The following is a 27416-nucleotide window of genomic DNA, read 5'->3' as shown; positions in this document are numbered from 1 at the left end:
AATATACCACCGAGACGGACTCCCTATGGGAGCTCCAACTTCTGGGATTTTAGCAAATATATACCTTGAATACTTAGAACAGGCATCATCAATCGAGAACGAAATGCCTTTGGAGTCAGTTTGCTCCGCGCTCTCGAGGAACGAGGGCAGCTTAGCGAGCAAGTAAGGGAAGTGCATGACGTAGCATGTACTGAAGGCCAGTGGTGCAAGTACAGTAAGGCCACGGTATGCAACCTGCCTAACTGCTGTTCTCTTGTCACGTGACAAACAGCCGTCCCGAGTGGAGCAAATAACACCGGCTCCCTAGAGCAACTACGTGATGACGTCCGACTTAGAACACACTCAGACAGTAGGCCATATCGACGGACTGCTGGATCTCTGGCTACGCTATGTGGATGGTATCTATGCAATAATAATAATAATAATAATAATAATAATAATAATAATAATAATAATAATAATAATAATAATAGTAATAATAATAATAATAATAATAATAAAGAACTTAATGACAGTCACAGCATTCTAAATACCTTAAATAACTCTGACCCAAACATTAAATTTACAGTAGAAGAAGGCATGCTCAATTTTCTAGATATTCAAACAATTCGAAAAAACAACCTGTTCCAGTTTAGAACTCATAAAAAACCCACTTTTACGCCAACTACAATAAAAAGCAATTCCTTACACCCCCTTTCACAAAAGAAATCCGCTTAATATAGTTTTGTCAACAGGGCCTTTGAAATTCCATTAACAGACAGGAAGAAGGAACTAGCTTACATTTGCCAACAAGCCCTATTTAACAGTTACAGTTTGAAATTCATCAATAAAATCATTACTAAGTGCAAATATCAACAACAAATAAAAAATTAAAACAGCAATCAGAGAAAGCAAAGAGGTACGTAAAATTCACCTTTAATAACCCGAGAATTTACGAAATTACAAATGTGTTTAAGAAACACAACACCGAAGTAGCATTCTCAACTAACACAAAACATATATTCTTCAATCATAACAAAGTCAATAAACTTAAAGACAACTAATTTCAGGAATCAGGCATTTATAGGCTGACATGCGATCAGTGTAAAAAAACACACGTGGGACAATCGGGAAGAAGCTTTATAGTTATATATCAGGAGCAAGTTAACACAGAAGCACAGGAGATTCTCTGCTATGAGAGCTCATATGAAAGAGACAAGCCACAAATTCACTAACATTAGACAAGTTCTCCAAATCATCAGTAGGATTAATAAAGGAAGTCTTATGAACAATCTAGAAAATATCCACATTATTCTTGACAAATTAGAGAACAAAGAACAGAATTTAAGTGAAATGAATGACCGAACAACCCTCCTTTATGAGCATATAAGTGAATACATGGAATGGGTAAACAGAAAACAAATAAGACGAACAAGTAAAATATTCAATCACGACGTCATGGAAGCACAGTTAGTACTCCTTCCCCCTTCGTGAGACTTATTGGATGACGACACAACCTTACTTCCACTCTCTGCGGCGAATCGTATGAACAAACAAGCTGTGACACATCGCTACAACACTAGGTTGTGCACACAGACACAGTCCCAAGGCGGCGGAGAATTGACACCATTCCAGAAAATGGTGAGTTAAGACAATACACCCCCTTTATTACTACATTCTTCCCGAGGTCTAACTAAATTTGAACAATTTTGTTTAATGACACATTCTAACATTTTACTATCTTTCTGCTGGTTGCAGATCGTGAGGCAAGCTACCCAAATCTGAAGACCACCATTTTACGCAACATAACACAGAAGTCACCATAGAACTATTGTAAATTAAACAGTTAAACACAACCTGTTACTAAAATTAAAAAGCAACTTTTAAGGAAGATACTCAACACAACAGACAATCATAAAAACCTGAAGACTGATATACACACCGACTTTTTAACATAAACAAGTTGAAGCCACCTAGTGTTTTTACAAAGTGCCTCATTCCAGACGTTGTAAGATTTTTAAATATGTTTAATTAGGAAATAAGTTTTTTAACATCACCATAGATGTGAATTGTAATTAAAGTATCCTTTTTACACACCACCTCACCAACACCCCTCCCCCCCTCATTTTCCAGCACCTTAAGTAATAGTTTTATGTTCCTGTGGGAAAATAGTTTAAGATTTTAATGTACTTACTATTCAAATGGTTTCATCTAAGCTATTCAGAGACAGCTGAAGATGACCACTAAGTGGTCGAGACATGTCCTATATATGTTAATGTTTTTATAATTCTGCGAAAAGGCAAGAAATAAAGTATCGATTAGTTGGTATTTTAAATTAATTTGTTGATGGTGAAATAAGTTGTGACGCACAGGTTTGTCACCAATTATTTAGACAAGCAGGATTGTATACAAATTCAACTAGGGGTTTCATGTATATATATGTACCGTGAGTTTGGTGTGTGTTGGAGGATGGACTAAGTCCGAGTGCAGTGGTAATACCAATGGTTGTCGTACCAGTTCATCTATTAAGTTTGTAACTATGACCAGTAAATTCTGTGTATATGTATATATTTGAATGGACTGTGTATCTTCTCAGACTAGGATATAATCTTCCTAAAATCTCCTTATGCCTTCACTTTTCAGTACAATAAGTCCTCAGGCTGAGATAGCAGGTCGGGATATCGTCAGTTTATGACCCCACCCTGGAGTTAAATTTAATCCCATGCTAATTTTATATTGTGTATTATTGAGTACACTGGCGACCAATCAGTTTTCTTTAGTCAGTTCAGTTCAACAACAGTAAATGAAATGTAAATGTATTGGGGAGTCCAGAAGCTGTAGATGCTGCTAGGCTCACACAGTAGATTCATTTTCATAATAATTATAATAGATGAATGACCATTATCCTGAGTTGGGTAAGTTTAACAAGGATGTCGTCAGTTTATATTCTAGATAGCTGATGATCACATTGTGGAGCTTGTGATTAATTAGTAAGAGTACAGTACTATAGGGAAAAGATAACTTTCCTAATGAATCACTAACACATAAATTGCATGTATTGGAAATGGGGCCCGAATTTCAACAACCCTGGCTATGTTTCGCCTCACAAAAAAATTATTGCTCACTCTCCATTCTGCAGGGGTCCCTCTTATGGGCGTGTCGTCACAAAGATATATATGGCTCTTCAAGTTAGGCAGCCGACACACATCTTCCAATCTCCCCATTAGCAACTTGGGCTCACATACTTCATTCTCAAACATATCCTTAATCTGCGTTAACGGCTTTCATAATAGCATCGCTTATATGAACTCATATCTTGCCCGTTAATACACTAGTTCACTGAGGCCTCACAGCTCATATTCCATTACATAGCGGGTGTTCAATCTTTCAAACTCAGAGCCCCGACTTCCAATCTCTGCTGTATCCCTATGTTACATTTCTCTCTATGCTTTGACACAAATTCACTACCAAATAATTGGCAATTAAAAATACTTCCTTCAAAGATTCTTCTAGGTTCTTACGATGACAATACTACCTTCTGAACTCGGAGCCATTTATTTAATTTATGAACAAATTAAAAATCTCTGTCTCTTGCCTAGCTACATGAGGACATGGTTTGAACCTCAAGACTATTCACTCCGGCACTCCTTCCCGACATCAAATAATATTTGTATGCATGATGATACGACTGGTTGAGTACTAAGACTGGTTGAGTACCTATTAGCTTAAAAGAACATTCCAATAAACACTATTGGCACTAACCATTCTACACAAAGTCAAACAAGTTAAAAACAAATCTGAGAAAAATTCCCAAATGAAAAATGAAGAATAAATATAAAAATCAAATCTACCGTATTTACAAAATCTAATTCACTCAGACTTGTTATTAACTGAACACTGTGCCCTTAATTAGCACTTTTACATTTTAAAGGAAAGAAACCCTATCTATTATTTACAAATTAATGAAATTTAAATGGATATTCCATTATGATATGAGTTGTGCTAGTAAAATGGATGTACTCACAAGGGAACTGTCCATACTGTCTTATCAAAATCAACAACGAAATTTCGCAGAGACTACGAGACTACCCATAAAATAGCGATGTATAAATATTTAGCTGCCATTTTGAACTGGAAGTTTTCGAAATCTTGATACAAAGTTTGTGTGACAAGGCAGCTTACTGGACAACTGGACAAACCTTGCTTCTTGCTGGATCACACAGCGCACAGCAGAGTGGAGTGAAGTTGCAGTTGTGCTGGAGAGAGACAGAGAGAGAGAGAAAAATGAAATGGCAGGCTGCCACATGCCAAGGTCACTTTATTGTTATGGAACGAATGTGAAACATAAGAGGTGCATTAATCGCATGATGATAAATACTTCTGGCACCATGCACAATGAATATGCACTTTAGGCCACATTGTTTTTCAGTTTTCTGAATATTTCAGCTAGTCTGTTAGATCATGTTTATGTCAATAAGCTGTGTAGGTGCCAACTGTATAATATAATTAATGATTATAGTAATCATAATTTATTAGTCTGTGATATAAATTTGCTACCGAAAGTGAAAAAAAGAAAATTCATACTTGAAACCAAAAACATATAATATGAAGAACATGAATGCTTATATGTCTCCCAATCCTCTGATCGTCAGTAAAGGTGATAGTTGTGGTGTGATAGTAAATAAACTTAGTTATCTGCAGGAAGCCAATAGTAGCAGTAGGCCTATAAATCAGAATTATAAAGCAAATAATAAGGCATTCAAAGGTAGGCAATTTTGCCCATGAATGAATGGGACACTTTCCAGCCTCATTGACCAAAAGCATAAACTTTACGGTAAAATAAAAAGACAACAACTTAGAGTAAAAATGGGCTGTGATTATGCATCACAGCAATTGATAAATGACTAAACTATTATGTAATCAGGTAACTAAACTTAAAAGATGATTGGAAAATGCATATTTCATAAATAGATTAAGTAATGCCAAAAGTAATCCTTGGAAAATCGCCAATGAAATCTTAACATGAAATTTTAACAAAAAAAGGAATTTCCAACTCAAAGTTCAAGATAATGTTGTGACTTGTCCGGTAGAAATATCAAAATTATTTAATGACCATTTTATTGATATAGGAAAAAAGTTAGCTACCAATACTCCTACCCACAAATCACCTGATACTGGAAATGGGCCAAGTAATTCATTGTTCTTGAACCCTACTAATGACCTTGAAGTTGCAGAAATAATAAAAAAATTAAAAAATAGCAGTAGTGATGTGTACGGTATTAGTAATAACCTACTTAAGAGTCTAGTGGTGCATTTAATTTTGTGCATTTCAAAGTTAATCAACAAATCGTTGAGTGAAGGTATTGCTCCACGCATGTTAAAAATTGTCCATACCTGTGTATAAAGGGTCCGCTAAATTTGATCTTAATAACTACAGACCTATATCAGTCCTTCCCATTGTATAAAAAATCCTAGAGATAGTGGTCAAAGACAGGCTATTAAAATACCTACACCGTAATGACTATTTTTATCCATATCAGTATGGAGTTTTGCCTAACTCTAGTACCTGCAATGCTGTGGAAGACATTAAGTTACAGGAATCCTTAGACTCATGTATGGTAGCATCAGGCCTCTTTATAGATCTTCAGAAAGCATTTGACACAGTTGACCATAACATTTTGCTACTGAAGTTGGAAGCAGCCAGGGTTAGAGGTTTAGCACTTAACTGGTTTACAGATTATCTCAGAGACAGGGTACAGTTCGTTAGTTGTATGGCAGCAGAAAGCACGGTGCAGACTATAACAACTGGTGTGTCTCAAGGTTCTGTTCTAGGACCAATATTATTACTTGTATTTGTCAACAATATTGGTAACTTGCCGCTGTTCGGCAAATTGTCAATATTTTCTACACAGAGAATTGTGTATCTAATCTTGAAGAAAAGATGCAACATGACATATATTTAATTCAGACCTGGCTTACTACCAACCGACTAAGAATTAATCATAATAAAACTATCATATTTCATAAACTATTATGTACATTTCCTCTGTGCATCAACTTAAGGTTCTATGACCAAGTGATACCTCGAGTTCAATCTACCAAATTTCTAGGACTTAGCATAGATGAATCACTAACTTGGGAGAATCACATCACAATGCTGTGTGATAGAATAACTCCTGCTATTGTTGTACTCAGTCGATTAAAATACAAAGTTTCTCGTGGGCTGCTGAAGAGTATTTATCATGCACTAATTGAAAGCCACCTGAATTACATGATTCATATCTGGGCATGTTGCAGTAAAAAACAATTTGAAAAGATCAGTATCTTACAGAAAAGAGCACTGAAAATACCCTTCAACTTACCCACCTTAACACCAACCATACAGGTCTATCAGTATTGTAATGTGCTGTCACTAGATGGTCTTTGTAAAAAAACTTCAGCTATTATGTTGCATAAATTGAAAAATGGACAAGCTCATTCAAACACACTTTGCAACTTGCATTCTGATATACATTCGTACAGTACAAGAGGATCTACTAAAATTCATGGCACTAATTCTTTATGGCATTTCTCTGTAAAGTTTTTCAATAGCCTTCCTGAGCATATTCGAGAAGCCGCTAAATTACCCATTGTTAAAACCAAGCTTGTTAATTTTCTAAAAGTAAAAATGGCAAGCCTAAAAAGTACTGATTTATTACACTATATCACTGCTATTCATATTTGGTTTCTATCACTATGATACCTCATTATTATTATTATTATTATTATTATTATTATTATTATTATTATTATTACAGAGTGAGTTGGCCGTGCGCGTAGAGGCGCGCGGCTGTGAGCTTGCATCCGGGAGATAGTAGGTTCGAATCCCACTATCGGCAGCCCTGAAAATGGTTTTCCGTGGTTTCCCATTTTCACACCAGGCAAATGCTGGGGCTGTACCTTAATTAAGGCCACGGCCACTTCCTTACAACTCCTAGGCCTATCCTATCCCATCGTTGCCATAAGACCTATCTGTGTCGGCGCGACGTAAAGCCCCTAGCAAAAAAAAAATTATTATTATTGTTACGGAGTTGTCTGTGGTAGGTAGAGGTGAAAGAAGGTGCTGGGATGAACAGGTCTCAAGCTACGAAATTAAACTTAATTTAAAATTTAACAAGGTTATATTTTCTTTGCAAAATCAAGAAATAACAAGAATGGCAAGTACAGAGTAGCAAAGCAACTATTCGAGAATGTACAATTACAGAGTTAAAGGATTTAGGCTCCGAGAGCCAGACACACAATTCTTGAGCAATGAGCCCAACTTTCCGCTATACAAGGTTCAACAAAGGGGCAGAAAACCCCAATCATGCCTAGGAGCACTTGCTCCCCTTTACACAGTAAAGCCTCCTCGAGGCACGCAAAAACAAATTTTTATTTTGGAAAGAGCAACCCGCTCTCAAAGTTCTAGCCTATCAAAGGCCACACCAAATTCCACATTCAAGCTGTCCCCCAAGGACATAGACACAGGGGTACAAATACCCAACCTACTGAGGCTTATTAAGTGAAGAAACAGAAATATTACACGGCCTCGACAACACCAACTTGAGAGGAGGCACAACTGCACTCCTAATATATTTTACTAAAACCTACTTGGCACTAGGCCGCTTATGCAAGGGCTAATCCCATACTAAAGAGGTGACTTATATAAGAAAATGATTTACATTACATTAGAAGGGAAGAAACGGTTGTGGAAATAAGTTCACCTCCAAGCAATATGAGTGGGAGCTCGAGAGGGTTAAGCACTCTCTATCCCAATTTGTAGTTTAAAAAGATAGAATAGGTACCAAGTGTTTTTACATTTTAGGGGAAAGTTACATGGTAAAACGCTTCGGACCTGCCCCGAGAGTTAAACTGCTGAGCTAGCAAGAAAAGAAGTTATTGAACGGCCATTACCTGGTGGTTGAACTGCTGCCCGAAGAAAGAGGCGCTACCCGCCCCCTGCTACATAATTTACACACTGATAGCTGTTACTGAAGTGGCGCGGAGACCCGAAAATCAGCAGTTTATATACTCTCGTGGAAAGTTCGAGGCGTTTCAAGAATGAGAACACCCTCCCACAAGAATTTTATTGGCTAACCAAGAAAACCCCTACACAAGATGAAGAAGAAACACATTTTTGTTTGTCCAACCCTTGTCCCGTTTCCCTACGGGGTCGGGTATGAGGTGAGATGAATTTGTCGTGGCGGTTTTTCATGACCGGATGCCCTTCCTGACGTCAACCTCATCAGAGGAGTTAATGAGAGATGAAATGAATGACGTGATATATGATAGTAGGGAGAGGGTGAAACCCGGTGCCGGCACATAGCCTACTCCTGTCGAATAGCACCAAGGGGTCTGCTCAAGGCTTAACGTCCCCATCCGACGGACGAATCACCATCAACAGCGTCATATGCCCTCACTCCATATGAGCACTGCGGAGAGGTTTGGAATTTAATCCAGGCTTTTGGCACGCAATCTAGTGATTAGAAATTGTATACCACCACCTCCCCTACCCTGCCGGCCAACATTCTGATGGTGAAATTTTTTTTCGACCAACGGGACTCGAACCGGCTAACCTCGGTGTTAGACCGTTTTTAGACTTCAGCGCCTTAACGATCATGGCCACCAGGCGGGCGAAAAAGAAACACATTATTGGTGGAAAATTAATTACAGAAAATTATGATTGGCCAGTTTCAAAACTGGCAGAAAGAAAGGGTTAATACTGCCAACTTAAACAATAACTGAAAGAAATTTAACAAAGAACAAACCTATGAATTCAAAATTTCTCCAAGAAAACAGTTCTTTCACTTCGTACTAGGGTGCACCATTGTAGTTCTTCAGTAGTGTCCTCTAGAAGAGAATGTTCACACTTCTTACTACAAAACAAAAATACATCGAAAATGACACTGTTCAGAACACTTCAAAATTTACAAGTAGTGACATCTTCTGAAAAACTTGAGAATTAGCACTGTAGTTGAAGTTCAGGCTTCCTCCAGTAGGAGAGTTTCAACTGGCGCAAATTTTAAATTAGCGGCGCGGAGGTGTACCGCCGGGTACAATTATTATTATTAGTATTATTGTTATTGTTATTATTATTATTCATTGTACAGTATATTACATTTTTTTCCTAGAAGCTGATGTTCTCAAATCTCATCTTTGTTGCCAAATGTAATTAATTGTACTCCACCATTATGAGCCTTGGCTCAGGTGCCTCCCTTGAAACAAACGAACAAACAAACAAACAAACAAACAAACAAACAAACAAACAAACAAACAAAAATTAAAAACATGTCAATGTCACTTTATATGTCTTTGTAAAACTCCCTATGGCTGATGATGGCTATCACTTTGCTGAAACTAGTACCATGAAATAAATGAGTATGTGGTGACTTACGAATCTCTCACATAATTTAGTATTGAATAGGTGGATCCTTATATTTCATTTCATTACTTTGTGAATCTCGATTCAATACGGAGCATATAAAGAAATCCTTGATGTTGAATAATGTAGCCTACAAGGCAAAAATAAAAGCCCATTATTACATGAGCTTAAGAGTAAAAAATAGGGAAATTGGGCAAGGACATAGAATTCATTAAAAAGTGTATTGCACATAATCTGACTCCAAATTTTTTAAAGGGCGTTAGTAACAAATGACGCATTCTAGCACATCAGCGTAAATTTCCCTTAAAACTAATAAATGATGGGTCCAAAACTTTTTACACAAGAAAAAGTCATTTTTGAATAACCGTCTCTATGAAACTCACCTCAAAGTCACACTATTGCCATCAAATGCGCAATGGAACATTTTCCAAGAAAAAGCTTACGATAGATTATCTATTTTGCTTTCCCACTTGCTCCCTTTAAACAAGTTCCGAAGCTCTTGAACAAATCTATTACAGCCAACAGACCATCCAAAAAACCGATCAATTCTGTTACACCTAATAAACATTTAACCAAATTTCTTGCCCTATACATCAACTTGTCCAACACAAGGTTGGATGACGAAGAGATTGCAATACTTTCGAAAGGTCCCAAGCACAACTGGCCTAACTACAACACACCGAATGTCGCTACAAAACTTGCCATAGAAACAGAAGCAGCCATTAATAGATGATGATGATGCTTGTTGTTTAAAGGGGCCTAACATAGAGGTCATCGGCCACTAATGGTACGAAATGAAATAACAAAAAGTTCAAATCATCCACTGACCACAATAAAAAAAAATGTCATGAAGAATGAATGGATGGACATTAACCCAACAAAAAACAAAACAGTGGATCAGACTCAAAAAAAAAAGATAGTAAATAATAGTATTACTGACCAAGGGACCACTTATAAAGTACAATGATGCTTGATGTCTAAAGGGGTGCAAAATCCACGTCTAAGGCCCCACAGAATAGTACATGTCGCGAGTAAAGTAGAACCATGGTATCTGTCATGTTGGGGTACTAATTAAAAGTAGCGAAGACTCACGGTGTTCCACACAAGATGGTACTACTCACAAATATTGCACTTCGTACAGGGAACGCAAACCTATGGTGTTGCGCACACACAATGGCGCCACTCATAGCCAACGCAAACCGATAAGGTTCCTCACCTAGGTGTACTAACCACAGGGACTTTCACTATACCGTGGTGTTCCCCACAGAGTGGGTACTAATCACAGGCAATGCGGACCCACGGTGCCGCTCATATAGCGGTACAACTCACAGGCTACGCCCAGACCCGCGGTGTTCCTCACATGGGTACGACGCACGGGTACTGGAAACCCCCAGGCCAGCCTCTTTACTGCTACTAATCATAAACCTATTTCGCACCTAATTTAGTGGTGCTACTCGCAAGTACAGGCAACCCATGGTATTCCCCGCATGATGGTACGAATCAAAAGTAGTTTCATGGTTATAACTCAATCATCCCTTGGTCGCCCCTTTTAGTCGCCTCTCATGACAGGCAGGGGATACCGTGGGTGTATTATTCGCCTGCGTCCCCCACCCACAGGGGGTAAAGAGAGAGAAAAAGAAAGAAAGAAGGGATCAGTCACTTCGAAAAATGAAGTAACGGATGAAGAAAGGCAAGTGCCACGAAGGGCGTGAAATTGAAAAACTCCCTAGGCTCTAATACCGTTGGGGCCGAAATAGAACAAGAGTTGACCAAGAGAGGTCGGATAGGATAGACGAAAGTGAGGAGCCTGGCACAAGTAAGTGGAAGCAATGCCAAGATTCAGCTAAGGGCCCCATGAACGCCAATCCACACTCCCAAGCTGACAGCCCCCTGGGCCCCTTTTAGTCGCGTCTTACGACAAGCAGGGCATACCGGAGTGTATTCTACATGTGCGTCCCCCACCCGCAGAGGGTAGTGTTTGTGGTTCGCGAGAGGTATTTTATTTTCCTCAAGTCCGCCGGCAAGCCGGTTAGAACCCCCCTATCTGCCACCTGGGACGCGCCACATGGGAATATCACCTCTCCCCCTGCTACGCCAGCGTAGTAGGTTCGTGGCAGCCATTAATAAAATGCCTCATGATACTCAAGATGAACTTGACATGAAGTCAAAAAAACAACTTTTAAAAAAATCTTCAGTTCACCCGATTCCAACAAAACTAATTCACAACTTGCAGACAGAAAAAAGATCATTGAAGTTAAAAATAAAATAAAAAATACACAACTTATTGTTACCAAGGCGGATAAAGGTAATACTACTGTAATAATGGAGAAAACCGATTACATCACTAAAACAAAATTTTCTTCGCAGATAACACCTTCACAATAATTGACAAAGACCCAACCCAATCCATTCAACGCCAACTTAAACAAACGCTTAAAAATACATCTTTTCTTTTAACGGACATTGAAGAACACAAACTCATTAACATGAACACAGAACAACCCACTGTCAAGGCACAACCTATGATTCATAAAACCGGCATCCTCATACGCCCAATCGTAAACTTTACACCAAGTCCCCTATATAAAACAGCACAATTCATCCAACAATTTCTTAAAAAACATTATACTTTCCAATCAAATAAATCCATTAAGAATACTTTAGAATTTATTAAACAATTAGAAAACTTTAAACTAACGGTATCATTCCATGCATTCTTTAGATATTAATAATATGTATATGAGTATACAAACAGGAAAACTTATACACATCATCTCCAGGAATTTAAATACCCATAGTCAACTAAGTAAACTAGAAATATCCAATTTTATATCCATTTTGAAGCTGTTAATTAACAATAACTACTTCACCTTCGACAAGACAGTATACAAACAAGATGGTCTAGCTATGAGGTCACCAGCTTCCAGTATATTAGCTGAAATATATTTGGACTTTCTAGAACATACAAAAATAGATGCAAAATTCAATAATAAATACTTCTGGTCCCGATATGTAGACGATACATTAATTATTTTAGATGAACGTTCTACCGAAGCAGCTGCTACTCTGACATATCTCAATAACATTGATACTATACCATTTCATTGCCATGATTACTTAAAACGGAATGTTAAAGTCGTCATTTGCCATGAATAGCGCTAAAAGTTTCGTATATCAAACGGCAGAAAATAAGATTTTAAAAAATACAGACAAGTGGAATCAAAGTGGCCGTGACCGAGATGAATGTGTTAATTTCAAATTGTTAAAATCAACAGAGAGAACAATCGAACACTGCATTGAAATAAGCCACAGTGAATTACGAGAGACAAGTTACATGAAGAAAATAACATATTTTAAGAAAACTCCAAATTTTATCGATAAAACTAATAATACAAAGTTTTAATGCTGTGCATCTCAAATATATGAGATCTCTTGTGAAATATTCAGAAGGAGATTTAAAAAAACTGAGTGCATACTAGCATTGCACTGAAGATTAACGAGAGTTTCTTAGGAAACACTTTAAGAAAACGCTAACATTTAAAGTGTATTAACATTTCGAATAAGACGATTTTAAGCTACCATATATCATTGAAACTACTATAGCAGATCTTTTGAAGTCATATTCTACCTTTCAAAATGTAGTAATAGTACTAGAAGGCTTAGTAATTAAGAAGATGAAATTAACGTTGTCTTTGGATATGTTTTTCATGCATATGTCTGAAAACATCATGATGGCCTGCAAAACTGGAGATGGGGTCGACTTCTGATGGAATCCTGCTGACTAGTCCCGTGAATGCAAATTAAACTGCCGAGACTCTGAGATGACAGAGCCGTAGTCAAGAGATGAACGTTCCTGAGGAAGGACGAAGCAACAACTATCCCAGCCTATAAACACACGCAGAATAAGATAAGTTTTACAAATTATATTTAAGATTATGTTTTTTTACTGTCTAGTAGTGAGTTGTTGATTGTGTTGTTTAATAGGGAATAGGACGTTATATCTTCGAGAAGTGCTTTAAATATATAGTTACAATGCGAGTGTACTAACAGTGATGTTTTAAGGAAGGTTATAGGTAGTCTTCCAAAATATTTAAACACATCCAAGTGTAGGGAAAGATGCCTGTGTCAATGAAGTGCTATGCTAACAATATTTCAGTTTATTCTCAAGGAGCTATACGAAAGGTAATGTGTTTTGATGAATATAAAGTACGATATTGGTGCACATCAAGTTATAGGTTACCGAGGTCATAAATATCGACTTATTGCCAAACGTAAGTCAATGGAGGTTAAATATGGTAATGCTTTGACAAGTGAAGTACATATTGCTAAGAATATGGTAACTGTTGATCCATAAATTATTAATTTTATTGAGTTGAGAAGTTATGTGAGTTGAGCGTCACACTGAATTGATTAAATAATATTTGCATATGTGGGGATATAAAGAAATGATGAAAATATGAGGTAAGGAATGTGAGATTAATGAATAATATATATTCTCAGTTAATGTAGTTGAAGAAATATGGTAAATGTCACGAAGTATGAGGAAGGAATTTTATGTAAGGTTAATTAATGAAAGATTTAGTATTGCAAATGTGGATCAAATTGTAATAGATAATAGTAATGATGTGAAATATGGAATAACCTATAATATGAGTTTATGGCAATTTGATAATGGACTTGCATGTTAATAATAGATTATGGTCTTCAAAAATAATTTCAAGTAACCTATAATTAAGACTTTGATGGCAACTTCAAAGAGAATTTCATATTTTATTTAAGGTTTAAGCTGATTTAAGCTGAAATAGCAGATCATTGATGGCAGATATGATCTTAGTGTCTTTATTGTGTTAGCCTATCGCTATTAAAGAATTAGGAAGTTTCATCGAGAGTATTCCTTGTTGACTTGCAATCATATGATTGTTATGAAGAGATATGACTTAAATACAACCTGTTAACAAACTTGTTGAAGCTATCTAGGAAAATTTTACCTATTTCTTAGGAAATATTTTGAGTATATCTAGTCATGATTAATAACATTAAAAAAAAAAGTTAATTGCATACATCAAAGACGAATTATATATTTTCTCTTAAAAAAACATTCTTGGTAATCCTAAAGAATTTTATTGTATTCTTCTTGTATAATTTATATACTTTCAAGCATGTCAATTGGATTGTTTTTTAAAAAATGCCAACAAAGAATTCTTGAATTTTAATCCTTCAATAAGAGGCATAGGTTAAGTGTGGCCAGTATCCAGTATTCGGGAGATAGTAGGTTCGAACCCCACTGTTGGCAGCCCTGAAAATGGTTTTCCGTGGTTTCCCATTTTCACACCAGGCAAATGTTGGGGCTGTACCTTAATTAAGGCCATGGCCGCTTCCTTCCCACTCCTAGCCCTTTCCTGTCCCATCGTCGCCAAAAGACCTATCTGTGTCGGTGCGACGTAAAGCAACTAGAAAAAAAAAAAAAAAAAAAAAGCATAGGATATGTGAATTGTAATTTATGCGATGTCAGGATAATTTTCGTTAAGTAATTTCAATCCGAATAGACCTCAAGGAGAGGAATTATTTTTATTTACGAAGACAAGATCTTGAAAGATGATAGTATATTTTATGATTGCGCACTAAAAAGTCAAAACCAAGAGAATAGTTACAAAACAATATTTTCAAAGAAATATAATGGCTTTGAAAAGCACGTGTTTAATGTGCCTATGTCGAAGCCGGACCTTAACAAGGAGTTAGACATACATAATATCGCTTATCATAACTGTTAAAATAAAATCTTTATAGAATGTATAATCAAAAAGTTTAAACACCGCCAAAAATTAAATTTAATTAAAGAAACAACTAAATCCTACATTCTCAACATTCACCTTCAATTGTAATATTTATAGTGTCACGAACATATTCAAGAAGCAGAACGTTACCATTTCCTTCAGAACGAACAATAGAAATACAGACGTCTTACACAACTCCAATTTAATTAATGATTTTAATCCTTTTGAAAAATTGAGTCTATAAAGATTCTGCTGCAACGACTGCAGCAGCAGCACAGGTCTGGCAAACAGGTAGGTCGTTCAAAATTAGATACATAGAACATCTGAAAGCAATCAAATATAAAAAATTATCTGTGGCAGGTCAACATGTACATGACTACAAACACAAATTCTATGGCATAGATCATGACATAGATATCAATGAAATAATAAACAAGGGCTCCTTATTTGACATTACTGAACAATGCTATATTCAACTTGATCAATATTATAATCCAAATCTAAATTTCAACGATTTATCCGAAAAACCTAAAATTCTATTTGACATATTTATTACAATATTAAATTACCTAAAAACCGATATATTTTTCAGATAAAACACAACATGCACGTATGTTACCCCTACCGCTCCCCATGGCCACCTCACTGCACATCCTCCACTACCCCGTTCTCAACTCCTCCAACCTAGCACACCCCACCTTTTCCTGCTCTCTCCATCACTTTGGTGCCTGTATGATCAGCCAATCAGTTCCTCTTGAACTTTACAACCAACAACTTGTCACCTGAGGTGAGTTTTCTACTTGAAAAAAAAAAAAAAAAAAAAAAAACCTTCTTGCCCATTTCTTTATTCACAACTCTAATTCGAGAATATTTTTCTTGTAGGTTCCGTCTTGGATCGAGAACATTTCATTTCAACATCTGTAACAGCAAATTTACAGTATGAAGTTTGAGCCCAGTGCTTTATACTATTATGCAAGCTTATGTTACTTGAAGAACTACCTTTTTATAAAGAACCTTCTGTTACTTTTATACCAGCCTATTATTACTGAAATATGGCTGCAGTATCCACATAGTACATATAATTGCCTTAAGTCATTTTCTAATGAAGAAAAACAATTAAAAATGAACTCTGTCACTTGTACACATACTACTAGTGAATTATAGACGAAAACTACACCACATTTCACAAAGTGCAATCGTAATATGTTAAAACATTTTGATGCAAGTGCGATAACAGGTATAACTTGAAAACAATCTCTCTCACCCATGGGTAACAAATGAAGATATCGAGCTCAAATTATTATTATTATTATTATTATTATTATTTTATGATTATGTTTATTATTATTATTATTGCTTGAATATGGCTATGAAATGATATACATCCATTTATTATTATTATTTACGTAGTCGAATGATTGTATTGTATGTGAGGTTATGTCATGAAACATGTGCTATATACAAATATTCATATCAGTTCAGTTAATGTATATACCTGTAAATTAATATTATAATTTATTCTTACCTGTATATATAAATTGTAATCCATAATTGTGACACACACTGTACCTTCCAGAATGGCAATAGGCACGAAAATGATTGAGAATATTCCATACATTATAATCTATGTATTATGCACCCTCGAGTTTTCGAGAAGTTATTGCTTTTAACATATCTTTCTGGAAGCCTGGCCAGGATATAAAGACAATCTTGATGGTGAAGTTAGTTATTGAGAGTTACTGTTAAGTGAGTTACTGTTCAGTAGAGTAATGGTGTAGCAAGATTATACTCGTGACATGCATTGGATGCAGTCGCCATATTGAAGTGTTGGCAGTTATTAAATGGCAGTTTGTGATGCGAGTGTTTTGTTGTGACAGCAGTGATCAAGGTTATGTGTGTGCTTAATTTGTAGATAAATATAAATAAAGTAATTGTACCAACTGACAGCATCTCGTGTGCATCTTTGTGGATACGTAAATTTAATATTGGATTTCAGATTGTTAAGTTCTTTTGATAACATGACTTTCTCTTACTAAAATTTTGTTCTTGTAATTAGGATAGGTTTAATTGCAGTTTAGAATTGTGTAATTATGTATTCCTTTTGGTATTCAGTAATTAACAGCAGTTTTTATCCTGTTAGGGTGTTGTAGGATAAAAATACAGCATGACTTAGTAGTATTGTAGTGTAGTCGTATAAAATTACCATATTGTCGCATGAACTTCGAGTAATATCCCAGACAATATTTCCCTCCATTCATTTTTTTTTTGCACATATTTTATTTCTCCTTTTATTTTTACTTTTTTCCATGAAATCAGTACGAGTCACTCCAGGTAGAACAACAGAGGGAAGATGAGGAACAGGGAACTGTTGCTGAGATGTGTGGTAGTAGAAGGAAGGGAAAAGGTAGGAAAGGGAAATGTAGAGTTGAGGATAAGAAAACACAGGTGGAACAGGATCATGGGAAGGAGAAAAGGGAGGAGGAAGTAGCTTTTGCAACTATCAGGAACGATAGGGCAGAACAGGAGGGGAAGGGGTCAAATGAGTTTGGTAGGGTTGAGGTTCTGGTCATGGGGGATTCCATCGTTAGACATGTGGGGAAAGTGTGTGAAGGAAAGGGAACCAGAGTAGAGTGTCATCCAGGAATTAGGTCGAGGAAGATGTTGAGGAAGGAGAAGAGAAGGAGGGGAAGGAGAAGGTTGTAGTGTTTCACGTTGGTACCAACAACGTAAGGCAAGCTGGTGTAAGTACCAACATAGTTGGAGATGTGTGGGATCAGGTAAATGAAGCACGGGTAAGTTTAAGGAAGCGGGGATTTTTATCAGTAGAATATTGTGTACGAGGGATAATAACTGGAGAGTGACTGGGGATTTAAATGAGACTAGGGAGTGGGTATGTGGAAAACTGGAAGTGAAATTTCTATATCTTAATGGGTGGATAGAAGATAGGGATCTGCACTCAGATGGCCCTCGCTTACACCGCAGTGGTACGTATAAGTTAGGAAATTTGTTTGGAAGGGTAATAAGGAGGTACATTCAGGGAACGGGTGGCCTAGGGAGCAGTGATAACGGAACAGGGAACTAGAAATCAAGTAGGGATGACATACAAATGTCAGTATTGAACTGTAGAAGTACTGTAAAAAAGGAATAGAATTAAGTAATTTAATTGATATATATTTACCAGATATAGGAATAGGAGCTGAATCATGGCTGAGAAATGACATAATGGATGCAGAAATTTTCTCACGGACCTAGAGTAGGTAGTGTAGAGATAGGATAGGAATGGTGGGAGGGGGAGTATTCATTCTGGTGAAAGAAGAATTTGTAAGCTACGAAAAAGTTAAAGATGACAAACAAAGTTCTAGGTGTAAGGTTCATTTCTAAAGACAATAGGCAACTTGGTATCTTTGAGTTTACAGACTGGGAAAGGGTAGCGCTGGCACGGATTCAGAATTATTCGGCAAGATAATCAGCTATGTGGGAAATGACACAGAAAGGAATGCGATTGTAGCGGGAGATCTGAATTTACCAAATTTCAATTGGGAAGGAAATGCGGACGACAGCAAGCATGACCAACAAATGGCAAATAAGTTAATATGGGAAGGAAAGCTGATTCAGAAAGTGATGGAACCAACCAGAGGGAAAAATATCCTGGATGTGGTGCTGGTAAAACCAGATGAGCTCTCTAGAGAAACCGAAGTAATAAGATGGTATTAGTGATCACGAAGCTGTTTTTGTCATAGTTAAAAATAAATGTGATAGAAAGGAAAGTCTTAAAAGTAGGACTATTAGGCAGTACCATATGGTTGCTGAAGCAGACACGAGGCAGTTTTTAAAAAGTAACTATGATCGGTGGAAAACGGTAAATAAAAATGTAAACAGACTCTGGGAAGGGTTTAAAGCAATTGTTGATGAATGTGAAAAGAGGTTTGTACCTTTAAAGGTGGTAAGGAATGGTTAAGACCCACCTTATTATTAAAGAGAAATAACGAGATTAAGAAGGAGGTGCAGATTGTAAAGAAATAGAAATGGCTGTGGAAGTAAGGAGAAATTGAAGGAACTTACTTGGAAATTGAATCTAGCAAAGAAAGCAGCTAAGGATAAAATGATGGCAAGCATAATTGGTGGTCATACACATTTTAGTGAAAAATGGAAGGGTATGTACAGGTATTTTAAGGCAGAAACAGGTTCCAAGAAGGACATTCCAGGAATAATTAATGAACAAGAGGAGGCAGAAGTATTCAGTCAGCAGTATGAAAAGATTGTTGGTTACAAGGATAATGTCCAGATAGAGGAGGAGACTAATGCTAAGGTATTAAAATTTATGTATAACAACAATGACATCTATATAAATAAAATTGTAGGGGGTCCGTTGTCTGTAATTTCTTTTTTTTTGCCAATTTTTCAGATATTTATCCGTTTTAGGTCAACTCAAGACCGAATCGGTGGTTTTTACGTTTCGTGTCTGTTTTATTATTTATAAATTTCATTTTCCGTATTGACAGACTCAAAGTATAGATAAGAAATGTGTTTTTCCACCATTCAATACACAATTTATTTTAATAGATTAAGCTAGTACCGGTTTCGGCTCTTTAACGGCCATCATCAGCTAGTACATGTTTTGTTTTAGCCATTAGACAATACACAAGTTGTTATTGTATTAGGCATCCGGATGTCTAATGGGGGATGGAATAATAGCATATAATTAAAATATCAGTGGTCAGGTTAAAAAGTTATAAATAGAGCATGAGTATGTAAAACATATTAAAAACACACAGGTCACAATATATAACATTTAAAAAGTTTCAACACATTAAAATTGTACGTATAGGTAGACACTTGTTAAAATTTTTCAATTTATGTTATATGGATTCCATTCTTCTGTCCTCTGTGCAGATCCTTCTAAGTAATGTTGATTTTAGTTGCGTAGGGTAATCTTCGAGGACATTTTGAAACTAGTGTACGTCTTATTGATGTGGGCCTTTGTCATGATGAAATTTCGTTATGTTATATATCCCAACTTGTGATATACTATGGCAAGTTTCAATACAGCAAACAGCAGGTCTCGAGCATGTATTTAGAAGTAGTCGGTGGTAACACTTCTCTCGTCTATGTTTGTAGTCTGTAAAGATAAAGTGATATAAGTATGCCGGTAGTGTGTGCATGAAGGAATGCCTAGTGTGTGTATGGAAAGAGTACTTACTATAGTTGTTGTGGAAGTCTTGTGCTGATGTGTTTGAAGGCTTGTTGTGTTCTACTGCGAGTGAGTCTGGGGCTTAGAAAATCTACAGGAAACCCACACACACCTCAAATACCATAAAAAATGACTCCATTCATCCCAATACACATAAAAGAGCAGCCTATTATAGTATGATTTATAGAGCCTTTAACATCCCAATGACAACAGAAGACCAAAATAATGAATTGAAGTTAATCCACGACATAGCTAAACACAACGGATACAGCAAAAAAATGGTCAACAAAATCATTCACAAAATAAAATCACAACCTAAAACTAAATTAGCAAAAACAGCCAAACCCAAAAAAAGACTATGCTCTATTTACCTTCAACAACACCCACATATATACATTAACTAATATTTTCAAGAAGCACAACATAAAAACAGTATTCAGAACCACACACAATAGTACCAACATTATACATAACACTAAAACAGTCAATAATAACAATAAATACAACCAATCAGGTGTCTACCGTATCAAATGTAACAACTGTGACATAAGTTACATAGGACGTACAGGCAGAAACTTCACCATCCGCTACAATGAACATGTAAATGCAGTAAAACATAACCATTTCTCATCAATAGGCCAACATGTAGAAGAATCCAAGCATAGTTTCACAAACATCAACAACGACATGATGATACTAAATATAAACTCCAAGGGCCCCCTGCTCAACATAACCGAAGATTTCTACATTTCTTTAGACCAGTACGCCAACCCCAATCATAACATTAATGATATTAATGAAAAAACCAGCATTATTTTTGACAAAGCCATTCCGATATTAAAGAATGATTATCTCAAAATAGTAAACACACGCTCTAACAAACCAACGAATCACAAGCCTGACCCCGCCCCTACTTCTCCAACGGCCACTCCTTCTTCCCCTCCACCTACACTCCCCTCCACAGCTAATATGAGCCCCAGACTCACTCGCAGTAGAACACAACAAGCCTTCAAACACATCAGCACAAGACTTCCACAACAACTATAGTAAGTACTCTTTCCATACACACACTAGGCATTCCTTCATGCACACACTACCGGCATACTTATATCACTTTATCTTTACAGACTACAAACATAGACGAGAGAAGTGTTACCACCGACTACTTCTAAATACATGCTCGAGACCTGCTGTTTGCTGTATTGAAACTTGCCATAGTATATCACAAGTTGGGATATATAACATAACGAAATTTCATCATGACAAAGGCCCACATCAATAAGACGTACACTAGTTTCAAAATGTCCTCGAAGATTACCCTACGCAACTAAAAATCAACATTACTTAGAAGGATCTGCACAGAGGACAGAAGAATGGAATCCATATAACATAAATTGAAAAATTTTAACAAGTGTCTACCTATACGTACAATTTTAATGTGTTGAAACTTTTTAAATGTTATATATTGTGACCTGTGTGTTTTTAATGTTTTACATACTCATGCTCTATTTATAACTTTTTAACCTGACCACTGATATTTTAATTATATGCTATTATTCCATCCCCCATTAGACATCCGGATGCCTAATACAATAACATCTTGTGTATTGTCTAATGGCTAAAACAAAACATGTACTAGCTGATGATGGCCGTTAAAGAGCCGAAACCGGTACTAGCTTAATCCATTAAAATAAATTGTGTATTGAATGGTGGAAAAACACATTTCTTATCTATACTTCGTGTCTGTTTGTCTGTTCCACCATCATGTCGAAACGGCTGGATAGATCTCAACCAAACTTCATATTTAGAGTATACTCATCCCGGCGAAGGTTTCAATATGCACATTGTTTTAAAATCTTTGAATACACGGGAGGTTTATAGGAAAACCAGAATGGTTTTTCCACCATCACGTCGAAACGGCTGGATAGATCTCAACCAAACTTCATATTTAGAGTATACTCATCCCGGGGAAGGTTTCGATATGCATATTATTTTGAAATCTTTGAATAGACGGGGAGTTTATAGGAAAACCATCTGGTTTTCCCCCATTTTCTCTTATACTATTGATTTTCTGTAAACTTAGTTTACCGTACGTGAAACGTCTCTTCATTATAAACAACTTTCGTTATGTTCATAATTTACCTTACTCTTCACATGACGGAGAAATTTACAATTTTCCGCTGGTATCATGCTCTGCATTGAGTGACCGACAGACCGACAACGAACCTACAGGTTACCATGGCAACGTCTCTGACTGCATGCCAGCAGGGAAGTAACGTATTGCCATTTTCCTCACCATGCTTTTAAATTCATGGTTGTTCCTTGGGTAGAAGGCAAGAGAGGCGTCAATCGGCCTATCTGCGGGATATTGGCGGAATATCGTTGGATGTTATAACCGCCCTAGAATAGATTAGGTAATAACACCATTAGTCATCATCTTATTTGTTTACCTAAGAATCACTGGACCTAAATTTCTCCTCTGTTACCGCTTTATTATATCCATAACTCACACTAGCATAATTTATTGAGGGGCATTTGATTTTTCAATACATTCACTTGGCATTTACATATTTGTCGTTATCCGGCTGTCCTCAGTTATAATCCATTTTCTATTACTTTCAACTTTCTTAACTGTATTATTTTCTTCCTTAATTACGCCGTATGTACGCGAGTGCTACAAACTACTGGATGTATTTCCACCAAGACTCATATTGAGAATACACCTGTCCTTGATAGATTTTAGGGCAAATATTGTTTCTAAATCCCTGAACTGACTGGGGGTTTATACGAAACCGAAACAGTGATTTTGCACTTCCACAAAATATACACAACCAAACTTAATGGAAATCTACCTACCTTGGTAGAAATTAATTTCTAAACCTTTTTTCTCATGTGCATCATTTCGATACGAGGATTAATAAGGGAGATATCATTAACGGACCGTTTTTCTGTACAAGTCCCATCGGACTTGACTCACGAGTGGGTGCATGTAAAGCGTATTCCTTACAACTTGAAAACTACTGAAGACATTCAAACCAAAATTTATATTTAGCATCCACCTGTCCAAAGGTAGGTTTTAAACGTAAATAACAGTTCCGTTCCGGAATGGACTAGCGGTTTATAGGGAACACAAATGGTGATTTCACTCTTCCACAATATATACAGAACAAGAACAACTTGACTGGAAATCGACCAAACGTGATGGAATTCCACCTCTAAACCTTTTTTTTTTCATGTGCAATTTTTCGTCAATAGGATTAATAAGGGAGATATCATGAATGGCCAGTTTTGCAGGTTAAGTCCAGCGGACATAGCCCAAAAGGTGTTTTACATGGAGCAGATTCCTTATCTATATAAATCAAATCGTAACGACTGTGTGCCTCTACACTGACTATTTTGGCGAAATTTTCGTACAGCTTTCCGTTTAAGGGGTAATAATGACCATCTCCATAATTTTTGGGTTAGTTTCCTGAAAGTCCTAATTTTTACCCGCCTCGCCCAAAATCTACATTGCGGCATAATCTGCCAGAAGAAAAAGAAGATAATTGAAATTTAACAAAATTATACGTTTTAGCCTGTAACGAACGGAAAACATACTAGATCATTAAATTTTTCACTTTTTATCCCCGAAGAATATCGAAATATGCAGGCAATTTTAATGATGGTGCAGACCTTCGGAAATTCCTATCACATAACGGATTGCACAATCTCCATTCAATTTGGAATGATCTACAACCTTGGTCTTATTACTTTTTGCCGTATCTGTATCCCTTTTACGTTTGATTTTTCTCTATTAATCGATGTTAAGTCAATTTGGAATTTTCACATGCATAATTCATACTTTCAATTACTTATATGAAATACAGAATCATCATACTCTTCACGAAAATTGGCCCACCCAGTAGCCATGTGTGAGCCAAATGCTATGTATGTAGCTGTCACATAATTATCCGAAAAGTAATGTAATGTGAGATAATCTTACAAAACCTTTACCCTGTTCCACGTTTCTAACTCAATCCGACCCAAGAATAGATGACATATCATAGGACCAGCCATTTAGGCCACTAAATCCGGCGTATCTTATGGTATAATCCTTTGTCGATATGTCGTACGTTTAGTAGCAGTTAATCTGTGAATGAAGGTCTTCAATATTGTAAACACGCATTTACTTTCGTATGTCTATCTATATATATTCACTGATGTCGATTTTTAGCGATCGAGAAATGGTGGGTCTGATATTGTAATCAGTACTCCCCACACCGACTTTGACTGGCAGTAGGAAAGGGTTCCTTCTCCAACTCCTGTGTAACTGTCATTAGTAAGGAAGGCCTACAATTGTAATGAATAGTTCCCTTCTCGATTTGACTTGCAGAAGGCAAGTGAGCATGCAGTTTTGTTTAAAACTCTCCTACCCGATTGTGTTTGGCAGTAGGCAAGGGTGCCCGCCATTATAAAGAAATGTCCTCATCTAAAATGTGACTGGCATTAGGCATAGTGGCCTGCTATTTTGATGGAAACTCACGAACTTGGTGTGACTGGCAGTAAGCTGGCTGGCAGTAGGAAATTGGGCCTGGCATTATAATGATAACTGCACAACTCAATTTCGAGTGATGGTAGGATAATTGCCTACCATTATAATAGAAACTTCTCAACTGTAATCTGTCTGGAAGTAGGAAAGGGGGCTGCCATTTTAACGAAAACTCCCCAAATCGAATCTGTCCGCGTAGTAGGCAATGGGGCCTGCAATTATAATGTAAACTTCCCAACTCGACTGTGAATGGCAGTAGGCAAGTGAGCTTGCCATTATATCACAAATCCGTAACAAACACTTTACATTGGAAACAACATACGGGGACCTCCCCATGCTTTTTCTCGGATAACGCCATGAGACATGCAATTTTAAAACTATCTTATATACTGCATGCACACTATTTACTTCGATATTCGAATACAAAGTAGAATACCGTAGTGAAGCACGGGTACATTCGCTAGTTTACAATAACATACAAAAGTTGAAAACTAGAAAAGCGGCTGGAATTGATAATATTTCTGGGGATATACTAAGGATAATGGGTTGGAATATAGTACCACATCTGAAGTACTTATTTGATTATTATTTGCTATAGTAACCCCTGTGTATAAAGGAAAGGGTGATTAGACATAAAGCTGAAAATTACAGGCCAGTAAGTTTGACATGCAATGCATGAAAGCTTTCGGAAGGCATTCTTTCTGATTATATTAGACATGTTTGCAAAATTAATAACTGGTTCGATAGAAGGCAGTTTGGGTTTAGGAAAGGTTATTCCACTGAAGCTCAACTTGTTGGATTCCAGCAAGATATAGTAGATATCTTCGATTCAGGAGGTCAAATGGACTGTATCTCGATTGACCTGTCTAAAGCATTTGATAGCGGGGATCATGGGAGACTACTGGCAAAAATGAGTGCAATTGGACGAAACCAAAGAGTGACTGAATGGGTTACTATATTTCTAGAAAATACATCTCAGAGAATGATGCTTGTTGTTTTAAGGGGCCTAACATCGAAGGTCATTGGCCCCCATCTCAGAGAAATAGAGTAGGCGAAGCTTTATCTGACCCTGTAATAATTAAGAGGGGAATTCCTCAAGACAGTATTATTGGACCTTTCATATATATATATATATAATATGAGTAAAGAAGTGGAATCAGAGGTAAGGCTTTTTGCAGATGATGTTATTCTGTATAGATTAATAAATAAGTTACAAGATTGTGAGCAAATGCAACGTGACCTCGATAATGTTGTGAGATGGACAGTAGGCAATGGTATGTTGATAAACAGGGTTTAAAGTCAGGTTGTGAGTTTCACAAATAGGAAAAGTCCTCTCGGTTTTAATTACTGTGTTGATGGGGATGAAGTTCCTTTTGGGGATCATTGTAAGTATCTGGGTGTTAATATAAGGAAAGATCTTCATTGGGGTAATCACATAAATGGGATTGTAAATAAAGGGTACAGATCTCTGCACATGGTTATGAGGGTGTACAGGGGTTGTAATAAGGATGTAAAGGAGAGGGCATATAAGTCTCTGGTAAGAACTCAACTAGAGTATGGTTCCAGTGTATGGGACCCTCACCAGAATTACCTTATTCAAGAAGTGGAAAAAATCCAAAGAATAGCAGCTCGATTTGTTCTGGGTGATTTCCGGCAAAGGAGTAGCATTACAAAACTGTTGCAAAATTTGGGCTGGGAAGAATAGGGAGAAAGGAGACAAGCTGCTCGTCTAAGTGGTATGTAATACCAATATACATCGTTCATTATTGGACATTTTATATAGGATGAAACTCTGGCAACCAGGAATGAGTTAGCTGGAAAATTTATAATGTCCAATAACGGACCATTTATATTGGTATTATAAATTTACTCATTCAGGACAAATATTTCAGATTCCTTATGGGAATCAACAACTATATCATCTGATGGCCAAGCAGGCATCAATTTTTGGTAATGAGAAAGTCTCAAGTGCATTGGCACTGCCGGTGGCTCTAGTAGCCTACGCAGTGGCCTCCACGGTATGCACTGGCCATGCGTCTTGGTAGGTGTGGTAGGTACCAACTGATGAGCCCAACCTAGCACACAGGGGCAAAATGCTGGCAACAAGAATGAGTTATTTGGAAAATTTATAATGTCCAATAATGGGCCATTTATATTGGTATTATAAATTTACTCATTCGGGACAAATATTTCAGATTCTCAAAAATGGCTTTCACGGCCGCAGATCTTACAATCACAGGAATAGAACCAGCTTATGGGTGGTTAGGCCGTGTGCATTTTGCAGAGTTTCGCCCAGACGTGCCATTTGGGCTCATCAGCTGGATTGACACGCCCCTCCAGGACTCTTATTAGCAGTGGCAGACCAAGCGCATGGTCCCGCCGTGTTAGAAAATAGCGATTGCTAACCTGCTAAAGGAGAAGTGAATTCTCCGTTTCCAAAAAAATATTACTCCCCATGGAGTTAGAATACCATTTATGATATTTCATTTGATATTTGATATTCTAACTCCATGGGGAGTAATATTTTTTTGAAACGGAGGATTC

At 36.9% G+C, this 27416-nt stretch overlaps 1 protein-coding gene across 2 annotated transcripts in view; it reads right to left on the bottom strand.

The window, feature by feature from the left end:
* The window catches only part of LOC136871939 (ankyrin repeat and LEM domain-containing protein 1), a 213125-nt gene that overhangs the window by 124967 nt on the left and 60742 nt on the right, over window positions 1–27416 (bottom strand). The window contains exon 2 of one of the 2 annotated variants that reach the window (XM_067145683.2): window positions 8766–8847. The exons of the other annotated variant lie outside the window; for it this stretch is intronic. The gene's annotated coding sequence lies outside the window, so the exon portion shown is untranslated. The remainder of the gene's footprint in view (window positions 1–8765; window positions 8848–27416) is intronic. 2 annotated transcript variants of the gene reach the window in all.

This window comes from Anabrus simplex, chromosome 4 (assembly GCF_040414725.1).
Source record: "Anabrus simplex isolate iqAnaSimp1 chromosome 4, ASM4041472v1, whole genome shotgun sequence".
Classification (NCBI taxonomy): domain Eukaryota; kingdom Metazoa; phylum Arthropoda; class Insecta; order Orthoptera; family Tettigoniidae; genus Anabrus; species Anabrus simplex.
This window is presented reverse-complemented; position numbering and strand designations above follow the sequence as displayed.